The sequence below is a fragment of the Alexandromys fortis genome, unplaced genomic scaffold (assembly GCF_014885135.2).
Source record: "Alexandromys fortis isolate MF-2015 unplaced genomic scaffold, M_Fortis_MF-2015_v1.1 scaffold_153, whole genome shotgun sequence".
NCBI classification, from domain to species: domain Eukaryota; kingdom Metazoa; phylum Chordata; class Mammalia; order Rodentia; family Cricetidae; genus Alexandromys; species Alexandromys fortis.
In genome coordinates this window covers 217,274-231,899 of record NW_026068032.1, presented here as the reverse complement: position 1 = coordinate 231,899, position 14,626 = coordinate 217,274, and the positions used below count along the sequence as shown (strand labels likewise).

General features: G+C 43.7%; 1 protein-coding gene across 6 annotated transcripts in view; it reads left to right on the top strand.

Moving 5' to 3' along the window:
* Positions 1-14,626, top strand: part of LOC126515192 (transcription factor SOX-5-like) — a 257,539-nt gene that overhangs the window by 38,599 nt on the left and 204,314 nt on the right. The gene's annotated exons all lie outside the window — the stretch shown is intronic.

The following is a 14,626-nucleotide window of genomic DNA, read 5'->3' as shown; positions in this document are numbered from 1 at the left end:
TCTCGTTCCCATCAGGAGACAGTCACTCTGCTCTGTCACGCCTCCTCCTACTGGCCAGGCGCTACTTCTCTACTTTGTCATAAGAATTTACCTATTCTGCACATTTCACATAAGTCATGCAAATATTTTATTTTTTGTGACCAGATACTATTGTGTCACCAAGTGTTACATGGGCTCCTGTATGTTAGAGCATCCATCAGCAGGCCCTCCTGTTTGTTACAAAATAATGTTCTACTGTGCATACTTCTGCCATTTATCATTTGATTGATAACTTGGGTTGCTTCCATGATTTTTGCTTCTATGAGTGATGCTGTTCAATACCTTTGTTGACTAGTTCTAGGTAGGCATGTCTGCATATTTCCTGGGAGGTGAACCATTTGTTTTTATGGTGTCTTAGTGTTAGTTTAATTTTTTTGAGTTTTTTTTTTGTGTTAAAAACAATTTATAAATGACAGCTGATTCATCTGCGCCTGTGTCTGAGGGTCAGGCATGCTAACTGGAGGGAGATGGGAAGGTTGTGATGACAGAGAAGTAAGTTTCCAGATCTTTCTTTCCTTTGTATGCACACTGTTCCTCTGTACTCCTCTCCTTTGTGAGAATTTGGATATGACATTGGCCGGGAATTTTCTTTTTAACACACTGTGATGTGTTTGGTTTCATGATAACCTAACACGGGAAGCTGATTCCCCACTTGTTCCTAAAGGAGTTCCCCACATGAAACAAGTAGGTCCATACCAAGCCCTGGAGAAGGGAGACTGGAGGCGGCAGCTTGTAAAAGTATGGCTGAGCATTTGCTCTAAGGAAGCTCTCTGCTGGGACAAATATTCACTCCGCGTGGAACAGAACCGTATACAGAAGGATGAAGGAATGAAGCTTTACTTCATTTCGAAAAAGAAGGATCCCCATAGGTTCCTCCAAGCACAGTGCTGCTTCTGGGGCTGGCTGGGGGTAAACAGAGGATTTAATAATGCTCAAATATTTGTTCCAACCTCAGATCACAGCCCGAAACAGAACCAACTGTACATATGATACATCTCTGGCTATAAGTGGCTGGTGGCTTCTACCCAAGGATTTCCTTGGTTAATTAATTTTCTGGCTAACTCTTTAGCCAGTGAGGCTATGGTAGCAATCCTGGTAGAAATATGATTCATGTCATTTATACATAATGTCAGTCTAGTACGCAGGGATGGCAAACTTGAGACTGGGAAGTGCATCTTGGGATCCCTGGTTAATCATCTTCAGGCCTTAAAGTTTTTTGGGAGGCCTGAGGCTTAGGAAAGAGTTAATCCACTCCAGGGAAAAGTTCCTTCCTTTTATAATCTCATGTCACAGTTGGTAGACACTAGAGTGTCCACCGACAAAGTCCTCTCCACGTATGTATCCTACAAGAATCACCCCTATGTCTTCATTCAGTTCACCCCAACTGTACGTTTGCATTTTTAAATAGAATGTACCATCTTCTAAAGTCTTTGAGCTTAAATAATTATTGTGAAGTCAAGAGTAGGTTGTTCAGCTGTAAAAAACCAGTGGTGCCACAGTAGGTAGAGTGAAACAGATTTTGAAGGAGCCTGGTTGATCGTCCGTCCACAAACTTTCCAGCAGCAACAAAACAAGAAAAGAAAAGGAGCAAAGAAAAGGAGGGAGGGGTGGGGAAGGTTGGGCAGGACTCTGGCCCTCTTGGAATACAAAGGTCTTTCAGTTGTGGGGGACTGGAATGGGGAGTTTGGATAGTGGAAAAAATGTTCTCCATGTGGGAACAAGGTTGGGGGGAAGCGATGGGTGATTACTTTTCTCCTTCAAGGCTCCTTTATCCTCATAAGTTCCGACAGTGGTCAGCATGTCAGACAGCCCTCCCTGTTTTATCCATCCCTTAACTGTGTTCTTGGGTTTATACAGCTGGGTCTTTGTTCAGCTGTGGGGGGGGAACAGTGGAGAAGCAACGAGATGGCAGACACAGCCCCTGTACAGCTGAAAATGTCAACCCTGCACTGAAGCACAAAATTCCAGTGTTTGGGTTGACATGGATTAGTTTTTACATATTTGTAAAGAGAAAAAGAGAGCACCTTTATGTGTGTGTGCATGTGTGTGTCTGTGTGTGTGGTCAATTGTGGTGTTGTGTGGAAATGTGGGTGAATACATGGGTGGATGAGTAAAATTTTTGTTGACTGTATGTTAGCAACTAATAAGAAGCAACTTAGTGATGTCACCATCTAAATTACAGTCTAGCCGAGCAGTGTCTCTTGGAGTGACTGTATTTTGGACAATATTCATCAGTGGACGTGCTTAGCCATAGAACTATGTATTACAAGAGACACAGGAAAAGTGTTTTCTTCAGACCATCCATACGGCACTCTGGAAGTGCAAACCGAGGCAAGTTTGGGAGGAACCTCGCTGTTAGCCTTATATGTTGGCAGATCTTGTACTTTCTGTATATTTCTGTATATTCCACTTTCCCAAGGATTATAAAATATTGATGAGTTCTTTTGTGTCGCCAGTATGTGCCATACCCTTTGGGTTTTGATTCCGGTCCAGGAAGGTGATCATCTTCTCAGTTAATACTCCAGAGCTCTTTCACCTTTACAGTAAAGAGCTAGGATCCCTAAGCTTCTCTCTCTCCCTCGTATGTGTGTGTTTCTAAAAACAACAGGGAATGTGTTAAACCAAGAAAGAGTAATGGGAGAAGAGAATAAATACTTAGGACATAGAATGAGTTTGGAGGTCAAGCTTGGAAAATAGCAAAGCTTATGGATTTAATTTTTATTCATCCCGCAAAGGAATTTTGGCATGAAAGAGGCCAATGGACAGGCTTGGTGTTCTTGTGACTCCAGACCTAGCTATGCCCTACTGGTTTGTAGTTTGAGTTGATAGACTCTGTGCCCCTGGCTTTTAGTGCTTTTGAGACTGTAATATCAAATCCCTCAGTTGTTCTGGGAAGCCCAGAAAGTCTGTCTCTTTCCACGGTAGCTGTTGTCCTGGGAAAGACCTGTGCCCTGTATATTTGTTCTCTGCTGTCTGTTTTGAATGTAACACAAACATTCCTACTGCGTTCATTTTCCCCCCTTCAGCTTCGCTAGACACAGCCTGTAACCAATTCTGTGTGGGCTTGGACAAAAAAGAGTATGGCTTCCAAAACGCCCGCCATCAGCAAAGCCAAGACACTACCTGACAGGGCTGTTTGAATCTGGGAGATGGTAGGGGCTCGCAGTAGTTCTCTCGAGTGGGCTATCCAGTGGACATCTTTGAAAACTATGAACCTTTTCACATTTCTGCTGTGGGTTTTTCTCTGGAGAATTGCTTTAGATAACTTGTGTGATTTCACAATGATCTTTGAAAACAAAAGAAATCAAAACTAGACTGGTTACTTAATTATTTTTGTCGTCATTATTAGATCCTAAGTAAAATAAACATGCCAACAGATTTTACTTCAAGGCATATGCTATACTCAGAAAAAGTCACATCTGATTATAGAACAAGTTGCTCTTTATTTAGACTTAGCCCATCATCTGACGGGGTGGGGGCTTAGACAGCAGGAGTGAGGACCCCCATAAAGAAGCCTAGGTAAGAAGAGGGGAAGGACCCTCAAGAATAAGTACTCAAGAAGGTTATTGTGAAAGACAAATTTGATTTTTATTTCTAGGTTTTCTATTGTGGTTTGGTGACAGACCGATAGGTCAACATGACTTAATCATTATAACAAGGGAAATGATATTTATGCAGAGGACTCATGCCGTTAACCCTACATAGATGCTCTCTCTGAGTCCAGAGGCATTGCATTGTGATGTACATCACATGAAAGGTGATGCTCATCAATGGAAATCCATCTTTATTCAAGACAGTGATGGCTAAGAAATGACACTGGAAGCCTAGGTAGACATAATCCCATCCTTCTGAAAGCCCTGAGAAAATGACTTGAGTCATTAAGAGAGTAGTGACGTTTACTGTGGTCGTAATAGTTCCCTGTTCCTTACATGGCCTGTGCCTTTTGGAGTTAAAGGCTTATAGTTACCTGCTCCATGTATACCCTGTGACTTTCGGGTTTCTAGGGAAACAGATTGGCAGAAGTTGCTCCTACTTCCTGCTTTTCTTTAAAAATAGACAAAGTTTCAAGTAAGTAGTTTAGAGTGATCTATAGTAAATGAGAACAATTAGCACATGATTTTAAGTATATAAAATGAGATGTCCAGTCTATAATTAAGATGTTCTCATAAAAAGACTATTATTAATTGACATATTCTGATATAATCCATTCATCGCTCTTCTCCTTCCCAGGCTTCTCTCTCTCTCTCTCTCTCTCTCTCTCTCTCTCTCTCTCTCTCTCTCTCTCTCTCCCACACACACACACACACACACACACACACACCTGACACAGAACACCTCCATTTCCCTGAAGAGTTCATCTAAGGATAGAACAATAGACAGAGAAGGATTCTTCCTCTCCCTGGCAGTGGTGCTGATGGCCACAAGAGATTACCCTTGTTTATAGGGATTCCACAGGCCATTTTAATAGCTGTCTTAGCAGGGTGCTTGAGACTAGGGACTCAGCTTGTGCCCTTTCCTTTCCCCACCTCCCTAACTGCTTGTCACCAGAGATTTATAGAAGTGACAGCTCTAGGAATCAGAAACATCCAGAACATTTCTGATCTTTTTCAGTTCCTTTAAGTTTCTCTAGTCCAGAACACGCAATGGCATGTGTGTCCAGCATCTAAACTTCAGGGTTAGCAAAAAGAATTGCAACTTAAATTAAAACAGAGCTTAGGAGTTTTGCTTGGTTTGGGTCTGGCCATGTCGAAGGGGAGTTTTAATAAAAGCCTTCTGCAGCCTGTACTGGAAGAGAGTTGCTGCTCTCTCTAGATTTTTTCTTGCACTCTATCTGTTGTGAGCACCAGGATGTAGGTAGCTGCACTTGCTGGTCCAACTCCCAGACACACGAGGAGCCAGGCATCTGCAGAGATGCGGACGAGGTCTGCTCCGTGCTGACTCAGAGGCCCACCGTATGACTCCAGTCTGGCGCTGTCACGCCTGGTTATGGAAAGGCAAGAACAATGCCTCCCTTGAGAAAGGGGGAAAAGTCCAGCGCAGTCACAATTCTGATGTAAAATTTAAATCATCCCCCCACATCCTGTGGACTTAGAGCTGTCAAAAAGGCAAGACCAAACTTAAATGGAAAAAGCTTCTTGTTTCCCTAAAATGTATACCCTCCATATCTATAAATAACAAACTTCTGAGTCCCAGCTCCTGATACCACATTATTCTAAGGAATTTATAAATAATCATGACAAAAGGACTGTGACATTTTTAACCTGTAGATGGCTGAAGGTTAAACTGCTGTTTCTGTGATTAATGACCGATGTATTACAATACATGAATTGAATAATTCACAACAAATGATCATTTCTGGACAGGCACTAATTTTTTCATTTTTTTTTTTTACAACTTCTACATTTGGTCATTTTCCCTGACAACTTAAAAGACTGTATCTTTAATATTTAAACGCCTCAATCATGCACGTTTCCTTTAAGATACTTAGAGGTTAGTAATCCCGTGGTTAAAGGAGTTGTTTAATCAAATGTTAATAGCTCAAAATTGGTGATTCTGTCAGGCAGAAAGGGGCTGAGATTCGAGGGATTACTGATGGCTCCTGACTGGTGGATTCTGTTATCTCTCTTGCAGAGAGAAAATGTCCACTGCCCGTTCCTTTTTCTTTTCTGCACACAAATGAGGAGTAGTTTTGATGCTTCTTAAAAAACAATTTAGAACTCTCTAGAAACATTTACTGGCTCTTTAATAATGAAAATGGCTTTGTACTTATCATGCAATCTTTCCCCCAAACTCCTCTTTCTTGCTGTACGGCCGAATACATTCCTGGACGTTTTATTCAAACTGAACAGTAGGGTGGTACCCAGTGCAGGCTAGTTACATTTAATTTAACTCTACCTTTTGAGTTCTAAGCATTTAGCATGGTTTAATTCTAAGCAACTATAATAAAAACTGAAGACTCAATTAAATGCATTTTTGATCCATAGACCATGTATTATGGTCTAAATAAAAAGATTACAAAGAAAATCAGTGTTTTCTGTGGGTCAGGGTTTTAGTACCCCAGGCTGGCCTTGAACTCATTATGTGCATGAGGCTGACTTAAAACTCTTGCTTTTCCTCCTCCTCTGAGAGATGCTGAGATGACACGCGTGAGCCTCCAGCTGGGGCAGCATCTTTTACTCAAAACTTTTGGAGTGGTCCCCTGGGAGAGGTGCTCTAAATTGGGGGTTGAAATTTTAGTGATTTGTGTTATTGATGACCCAGAAAAGAATGCAGGGGTAAAAGGATCCACTTTCAGATTCCAGTCACCACAGGATGGAATCCTGTTGCCACAAGTTAGTTTTTAATTTTTTGAGGGGGAAGGATTGTGCCGTGTATTTCAGAGGGTTTCACACTGTTGCACCCCGAGCTCAGCCTCCCAAGTGCTGAGATCAAAGGGAGGCACCACCATGCTCAATCCGGACAGTTTTTAAATACTGACTAACTCAGTTTTTTTTTCTTTCTTAAAACAACAACAACAACAAAACAAAAATTGGTCATTTTAAAGTTAATTTTATTTCTTAGTTTAAAATGTTGAAACTGAGATGCAAGGCCTTCTTCCCTCCCAATGTTGACGGAAACCATGCCACACTTCCGATTCCTCTCTGATCTTAACTCCTGACATCTTTCTCAGTTCATTTGAGTCTTATCCTGGATGGCCCCGAGCTGCTTGCTCTTCCTCTCCTTGTTTCTCAGGCTTTAGAGGAAGGGAAGAGGGTGGACAGAGACACCTGCTGAGAACCGTGATGGCAGTCAGCAGATGGGGGCATGGACCAAAGAACTGAAAGTAGCCCTACTGTTATTAGAAAAGCAAGAGCAAACAGACAAACAAAATAAAGGGGGAGGGGGCGTAGGACGTGATCCCAATGCTGAGGGCCAGAGCGTGGAAGGCCATGGGAAGGAGGAGAAAGTCCTGAAAAAGTCCCTTTGATGCACACTGTTGGTGGCTCTGACATTTTTCCCAGACACTTTTCTAAAAGCAGCTTGAAGTTTTATAATACGCAGTGAGGATATTTTGTGTACCCGTTCCATTTTAAACAGAACAGATTAGTTCCCAAGTGGCTGTAGCTCAGGCGCTTTTGTTTTTAGACTTGCACAGGATGCTGAGCTTTGTCAGTTTGCACTCTGGCGAAAGTGCGGTAAGACACACAAGCCTCCCTCCTCCGTGTGCCCTGTCTGCGTGCCTTCACGGGGCCTGGGGGGAGTCCTGCTTCCACACACATGCGGCAGAAGCCAGGGGACCCATCCAAGCCTTTTAGGGACAGCATCGGGCATGAGGGCCTCCAGTGGGGAGAGGCTCAGCTGAGAAACAAGGGGGCAGCAAGTTCTGCATGAGACACTGAAGGGGAGAGACTTTTAAGGAGAGAAATGTGTTGCCGAAGTTTGGAGACTGCGTGTTTACCATAAATAAATTCTGCAGCAGACTTCTGGATATGATAAACCACAGACTTGATTTACAGAATCGATGTGGTGTCTTCGGCGTCCAGGAGGACAACTCTTGGTAGGGAAATGATGTTTTAAATCTTGTAAGGGAGAAGGGAAATATAAACTGTAAGACATAAACAACAACAATTGAAATTCATAGACAAATGGCAACGGCAGATACTGTCTTTCCGTCGCTAGTGTGACATTCTAAGCGTGTAACCAGATTATACGTCAGAGGGGTGTGTTGCTTGATTCACCCATCTGGGTTCAAATGGATTTATTCAAGCTCCAGATCTCTCAATTCCAGCTGTAGGACATCCTATAGTGAAGAGATTTTTAATATACAGTTGAGTTCTGTTCCTTATGTTAATTATCTTCACTCTGAATTCTTAAATTAAAAAAAATAGTCTATATGTGTCCTCAGATATTGTCTTTCCTCTTACGGCAAAGGACTTTGAAGAACATTGTGTCCTCTCTGAGTGTGGGATCAGTCATCTTTGTGTGATTGTTACAAACACACAAGATAGCCAAAATGTGAACAAAAAAGGTCTGTTTTGGCTCTATGGTGGGCTGGCCCTACTGCTGGGGGCTGCACTGAGCATGTGTGCAATAGAGCCGGTCACCTTATGGCCTGGCTGGAAAAACAACAAGAAGGAAGAGAGGATTTGGCCCCCATTGTCTCCTGAGGGCAAGGCTCCATGACCTAAAGAGTTCGCACGGCCCACCTTGTGAGGATTCCAACACTATCCTGTAGGACCTGCCCAGTGACAAAACCTAGGGGATGGATAGAGACATTTACATTCTAACCAAAAGCCAAGGAAAGAATTGCGGAATTATTTATTTATTGTGCTTGCTGTATGTTATGTTTTTAACCGTTTAAAGTGTTTCCCGAGCATGATCCACCCCTTGCCTATGTCTTAGCAGGAGGGAAGGGTGGATGTCAGAAACTAGTATTGGAGAGCAAGGAGCAAGGAAGTCAGGTGGCAGTGAGGAACACGGCACAGGATTGGGAAGGGTCATGTGTCCAGCATTTAACCCCATGGACTGGCCCGGAGGATAATCCTGCTGCCTCCCTTACCAATGCCATCCTTTTCCGTTGTTTTCTCTGCTCACTCATCTTCATTCAGGGACCTCTTTAGAGTGAACGGTTTGGAAGCAAATTATCTCTCTTTCTAAAACACTGGTTATTGGGGGATTGCTCAGTCAGTAAGCTTTGCTCTGCAAGCATGGGGACCCGACTTCGGTCCCCAGCACCTAGGAAGAAACTGCTAACTCTCATTGTCATCCTGCACCGTGGAGACACCTGGGGCACCATGGCCAGTCACTCTAATCTAGCTGGGAGTTAGGCCTCAGACCTTGTTGGAATAAGCAGAGTAAACAGTTTCTGAGGGGTGCTACTGAGGTTGGCCTCTGGCCTCCACATGTGTACACACACATATACATACTCACACATGTATACACGCTCTCACATTTGTTTATAATACACACACGAACACAAACACACATTCATACATATATGTGTGCCTGTCACATGCACACACACACACACACACACACACACAGCAACTAGGTGATGCTGCTATGTGATCTATGAACTCTGGCGAGTTCTTCTCTGCCCTCATATAGATTTCAGCTTTGTAGTTTAGCACTGAAAGCTGATGCTTAGCCAGAACTTCAGTGTATAATCTTGTCTGCTCCTTTTCATCTCCTGTATCCTGGCCTTGCTTCATCCAGAGCATTTTCTCCACTATCCCAAAGCAGGTTCTGCTTCTCCTTCAGAAACATTTCAGTTTTATTTTATATGTGTGAGTGTTTGCCTGTGTGTCTGGGTGTACATGTGAGTGTATGTATGTGAGTGAATTTGTGCACATGTGTGAGTGTGTGAGTGTGTGTGTGTCAGAATGTTTCTCTGTGTGTGCTACGACGTCACTTCTCATGAAGGCTTCTTCTCCTGTGTTTATCGAAGTCTGTTCTATCTTCACAAGTTATGGCAGCATCCTCTGATTTATCTATTGAGATAGCATCATCAGGTGACCCTTCTGTCATAGCGTACACATTGCTGGCAAGTCATCTGTAGACGGAAGTTTCTGTCCTGGTCCTCCAACCGTTCAGTCCCAAAGAAGCACACATTGGCATATATTGATTATAACTGTTTGGTCTATAGCTCAGGCTATAATTACCCATAATTCCTGTCTATGTTTAGCCATGTGGCTTGATACCTTTTCTCAGTAAGGCATTCTCATCTTGTTTCCTCTACGTCTGTAATTGTGCTACAGTCATCTGCCCCCAAATATTCTTTCTTTATTAATTCTGTTACCTTCTACTTGAGATATGGGGTCTTTCTCTAAGTATTTTTAGGTGAATGAATTGATTAATTGATAAATGGGTATATGTCTTCTTTTACTCACATACAGGCAATCCAAAAAACCCAATATATCTCCACTAACTGTTTCTTCATGACACAATGGTTATTTCCTAGGCACAAATTATTCTCACTTTTTCATTCGTTTTTCTTCTCATTTATTCATCAGACAGATATGGTGGAATGCCTGTTAGGGATTGTACTGATACACAAATAATTGTATCTGCTTGAGTCTAGAGAACTAGACTCCATGGGAAAGGAAGTCAGAGCCAGTGAGCGCCCCACAAGGGCTTGGTTTCAGGGTGAGCCAGCAAGCCCTCACTGAGACCAGAATGCTGATCTGCATGACTGCACAGTGAGCGATCGTAACCACCGAGCATCTCTCCAGACTTCCCGGCATATTTGAAACATAACTGTAAGAACTTTAAAATAAGATTTGGGGAGCAAACACGCACAAGGCACCATGATGTATGAGTGTCGGCACATGAGAAGGTAGAAATTACACCGACACTTGTGGGAACTCCAGGAAGAGAGGCGACACTGCCGCATGGCCATACTTGCCAGCATCTGTCGTCACTGTTGTCCCCACGCAGTCAGGAGGTCCCCTGCTTTAGTAGCTGTCCATTTAACAGGTGTCTTCGAAAGATCATTTTCAGAGATGTTTAGATATAAGTCAAGAAGTTGTGAATGGAAAAGGTCTGTCTCCATTGTTCCTAAATTTTAGTGGGAGAGGCAGATTATAAACAAAGAAATAAGTATGTAATACTATGCCCGGGAAAAGTGGGGAGGAAGGAGCTTGGCCTTTGGAGAGTGTTTGAAGGAACTCTTTTGAGGAGATTTGAGAAATCTGAGAGATTTGAGGAGAAATCTGCTAGAGACGGAGAGCAAGGCTGTCCGTGTGGGGCGGAAGAGACTTCAGGAACAGCCAGTGTGGCATCTGTACATTTAGATGGCTGGGGTGTTAGTGTCCCATTGCTGACACCGAGTGGCTTTGACTTTCAGTTTTGAGGTCAGAAGTCCTGAAATCAAGGTACCTTCTGGGGCGAGTCTCTTCTAGATGTTCTCGGGAAGAACTGTCACCTTCTCCAATACACAGACGTCATCTGTATCCCTTGCTCCATCTTCTCTACACTGAAAGCCATTGCCTGGAATCTGACTCCTTGAGTCTTCCTGGGCCCTGCTGGCTTTCCATCTTCAAAGCGCCAGGGTCAGTTTGGACCCCAGAACAATCCCCGCCATCACCTTCCCAGTTCAACATCTCACACCTTTGAAACCTACTCTGTCAAACATGACACTTTCAGAGGCTCCAGGGATTAGAGCCCAGGTGTCTTGAGTGGGCGGGGCATTATTTTGATGAGCACCTGGGCTTTGTGGCATTCACTATTTTAGAATTACGGAGGAGCTCTAAATGGCTTTGGTATTTAGTCTGCACTTAGGAACCCATGCCAATAGCTTTCCCGGAGGAGTCACGCGGGCATCCTGACTCTCTGACACCGCCCTCCCCAGGGTCAGCCCGCTGTGTCGCTGGTGCTGAGCACCATTGGTTTCATTTTCTGGTGGCGGTCTGAGCCACTCTTTCTACCGGTACGTGTGTTCTCCACGAGGGACCGCTAGCAGGGCGTTCCCCGTGCAGAGAGACCCTTGCTGCGGCAGCGAGAGACCCAGTCATTCTGGGAGGACTGGCTCACTAGCACACTAGCATGATTATGCAGAACCTTACAGTAGAGAGGAACGCAGAAGTGACTCCGAAAAGCGAAAGCCGGCTTCTCCTTCCAAGGGGACCGTTGCTTATCTACTCCATTCATGTAACTCAGCATCCCAGGAGCGCTAGAGAGGAGAGATGGGATTCCATCCATGCTTCTCAATCTGCTCCTTTTCCTAAATAAACCTGAACCCTAAATTTATAGTGACTTTCTAAAAGTGTCTCCGTCTGCATCTCAGCTTCCACCCTTCCTTCCTCCACGAAACCCAGCTCTATTTATCCCCAAACTCTCATTCCTCTTTGTCATTCTTCTCCCTGAACGTGCACCAGGTGCACCGTTCTCTGGTACCTCCCAGAGCCTCTGGCCGTGAGAAACCAGGCACGGGGGTGCCACAGTTCGCTTGGTTGGGTCTTAACCTTAGAAGTCTCTCACTGTTTCTATTCCTTGTACATAAAATCCCCTTAGTCACTTCATGCAACTCTTGAAACAGAGACACCAATGGTGTCTTGCACTTTTTAAGGCTAGATCAATTCTTATTGGTGATTTAAAAATGTCTCTCTCAGTCTAGAAGACACATGAATTCTTTGAAGAACGTCTCCTTGGCCAGACACAAAAGTGAGTTAAGACACTACCATGACTCTCGTGAAACACTGTCCCACAAGGCGCCGCCATCTTGAATTCTGTCTGCGTTAGAATGGTTTCTCTGTAGTCTGGGTGTTTGTCATTGGTAAAGCATATACATTATACTCAGATTGCCCCAAGGTGCCCTCACCCTGCGACACAGCCATCCAAGTGTCATAGCTGCGGCTCTCCTAAACCAAGGGGAATCTGTGATGCCTCCCTAATTTCAGGAACTGTGTGTGACTGGGCTCCACCCAAAATGGATCCCTTTGGTAGACAGAACTGAAGAAATGCCATTGTCATTGCTCCTTTGACTAACGAGGGTGGGTGACAGGAAACATGGACACTGCTCACTGCTGTGAAGACTGCAGCTGAGGCTCTCCATATAATTTGTTTGGATTTTTTTTTTACCAATTTAACCTTACTGAATCATCACCATGCATGTTCTCACTGCAAGTACCTGTCTTACAGAAGGCATTACTTGACGTTTATTAGCATGGCTTCCAACTGGCAACATGCAAAGGACATCTGACAAAACTTTGAGTATGGAGCTGGTGGCATCAGTTGCCTTCCAGTGTCCTGACCTTGAACTTTGAATCCATTGGATGCTGTGTCTGAGGAAGATCACCTAGCTACTTGCACGAACTGTAGATATTAGTCCCGAGGTGGCTGTCCACCTTGAGAACAGGACTAACATCTCTTTCTACCTGGTTTTCTATGGTTCTCCTTCTGTATTTTGAAGTTTCATTACTAAGGATAGTGGAAATCAGCACTTTGGTCTTGGTTCTAAGAATGGTAGAGTCGTGAAGACTTTGGAGGCCAGCTGAGCCAGCTTTCTTGTCTGGTGACCAGGGACCAAGGGTTGTCAGTAGCCTAGAATTTTTAAGTATAGGAAGACTGAATGCACATGAGGCTGTGGTGGTGGACGCTAGAATACCATCTATCAATTCTCATAACAACACAGATGCTCTTGCAAGCCACAAGCATAGAGCCTTCATCACAATGAAACAACCAAAGGTTAAAAATCGTCCTACTAGTGTGCTCTGACAAATCTCTCCGCCAAGACCTTAAACGTTGAGCATCCTCTTCTAATAAGCGATGAGGGGTTCGCTGGTCCAAAATGGAACAGAACCCTAAGATCCAAGCATTCCCAGGGTTACATCTAGTAATGTAATTAACCACATTACCAATGAGACCTAAACAATTCTAACTGGATTTAGTTCAGCCTTTCCACCCTCATCTGCATTTGTAGTGAACTTAGGGTAAGCCTTTGCATTGGAGTCGGAAGTAGCTGTACTTGAGGACTGAGCGCTCGTGTGACAGCTGTCTGTAGATACTCCCGCCCCTTCCTTGATCTGCTCGGATCTTTGCTGGTCAATAGCACCAGTGTTAAGATTCCTTTAAGAGCACTTGGTGACTTATTCTATTCCTTTACGCAATGTACGGCAAGTCTGGAAGGTTCTGAGGGCAACTTTGACTTGCACGGTGATTGTACAGCTAAACTCTTAGAAGAAATTTTTAAGCTCCATTCTTTTATTTCCTTCCTTCCTTTCTTTTTCTTTCTTCTTATTTTTTATTTTTTTGAGCGTAGAGACTGATGTGGGGGTCTGATTTCTTTAATATAAGCACGAGCTTGCACTCAGAGCGTCTGGCCCGAGACAGGGACTCCACTGGGTTTTTTCCCCAAAAAACCTTAAGAGGCAGATGCTATCTCTCAGTTTAAAGAAGAATAATCTGAGAAAGAGAAAGAGTCTATCATTAACAGCAGAACCACTCGTCAGGGATGAGAAACAGATCGTTTGGAAATAGAGTTGAAATTTCCAGTCTATGCTCTGCATAACAGTAGTAAAGACCTCTGTCAGGGAATATGATATCTGTCTCTTGTCCCACGGGACGAGAATGAAAGGGGAGGGTTCTACAGGCACTCTTTGTATGTTGAAAAACAACCAGGACAAAAAAAAGAGCCGTTCTTTCAGGCTCAGATCAAGCTGTACATACCACAGGACAGCCGGTTGTTTTTACACTAGGCGTTTTATCTCAGTTCCATTTCTGTGTAAAACTTTTTCATGATGGGAGAAAGAGCTACCCCCTCACTGAAAAGGTTTGCTGTGTGTTTTAAGCTCCGATGATAGTCTGAAACCTACTGAATCAGAAAGACAATGCTCGGTTCTTGTCCCTTCATCTAAGGCCTGCTTCTCTCAGCCTCGCTTACCAAATCAAAGCATGGGGATTCTGTTCTGGCCTTAAGTGTTCTGAGGAGTAAATACTGTAAACCAGCATCGGGACAGTGTATGGGTGCATGCAGCTAGAAACGGAACTTTAAAAGATATCCGGGTGGGATCTGCTCCCTCAGTATGTTGGTGTGAAAACTGAACGTTAAATGTTTCACTAGACGCAAATGATAAAATGTTTGTAGCTCTTAAGTTTTGAGCAAATACGA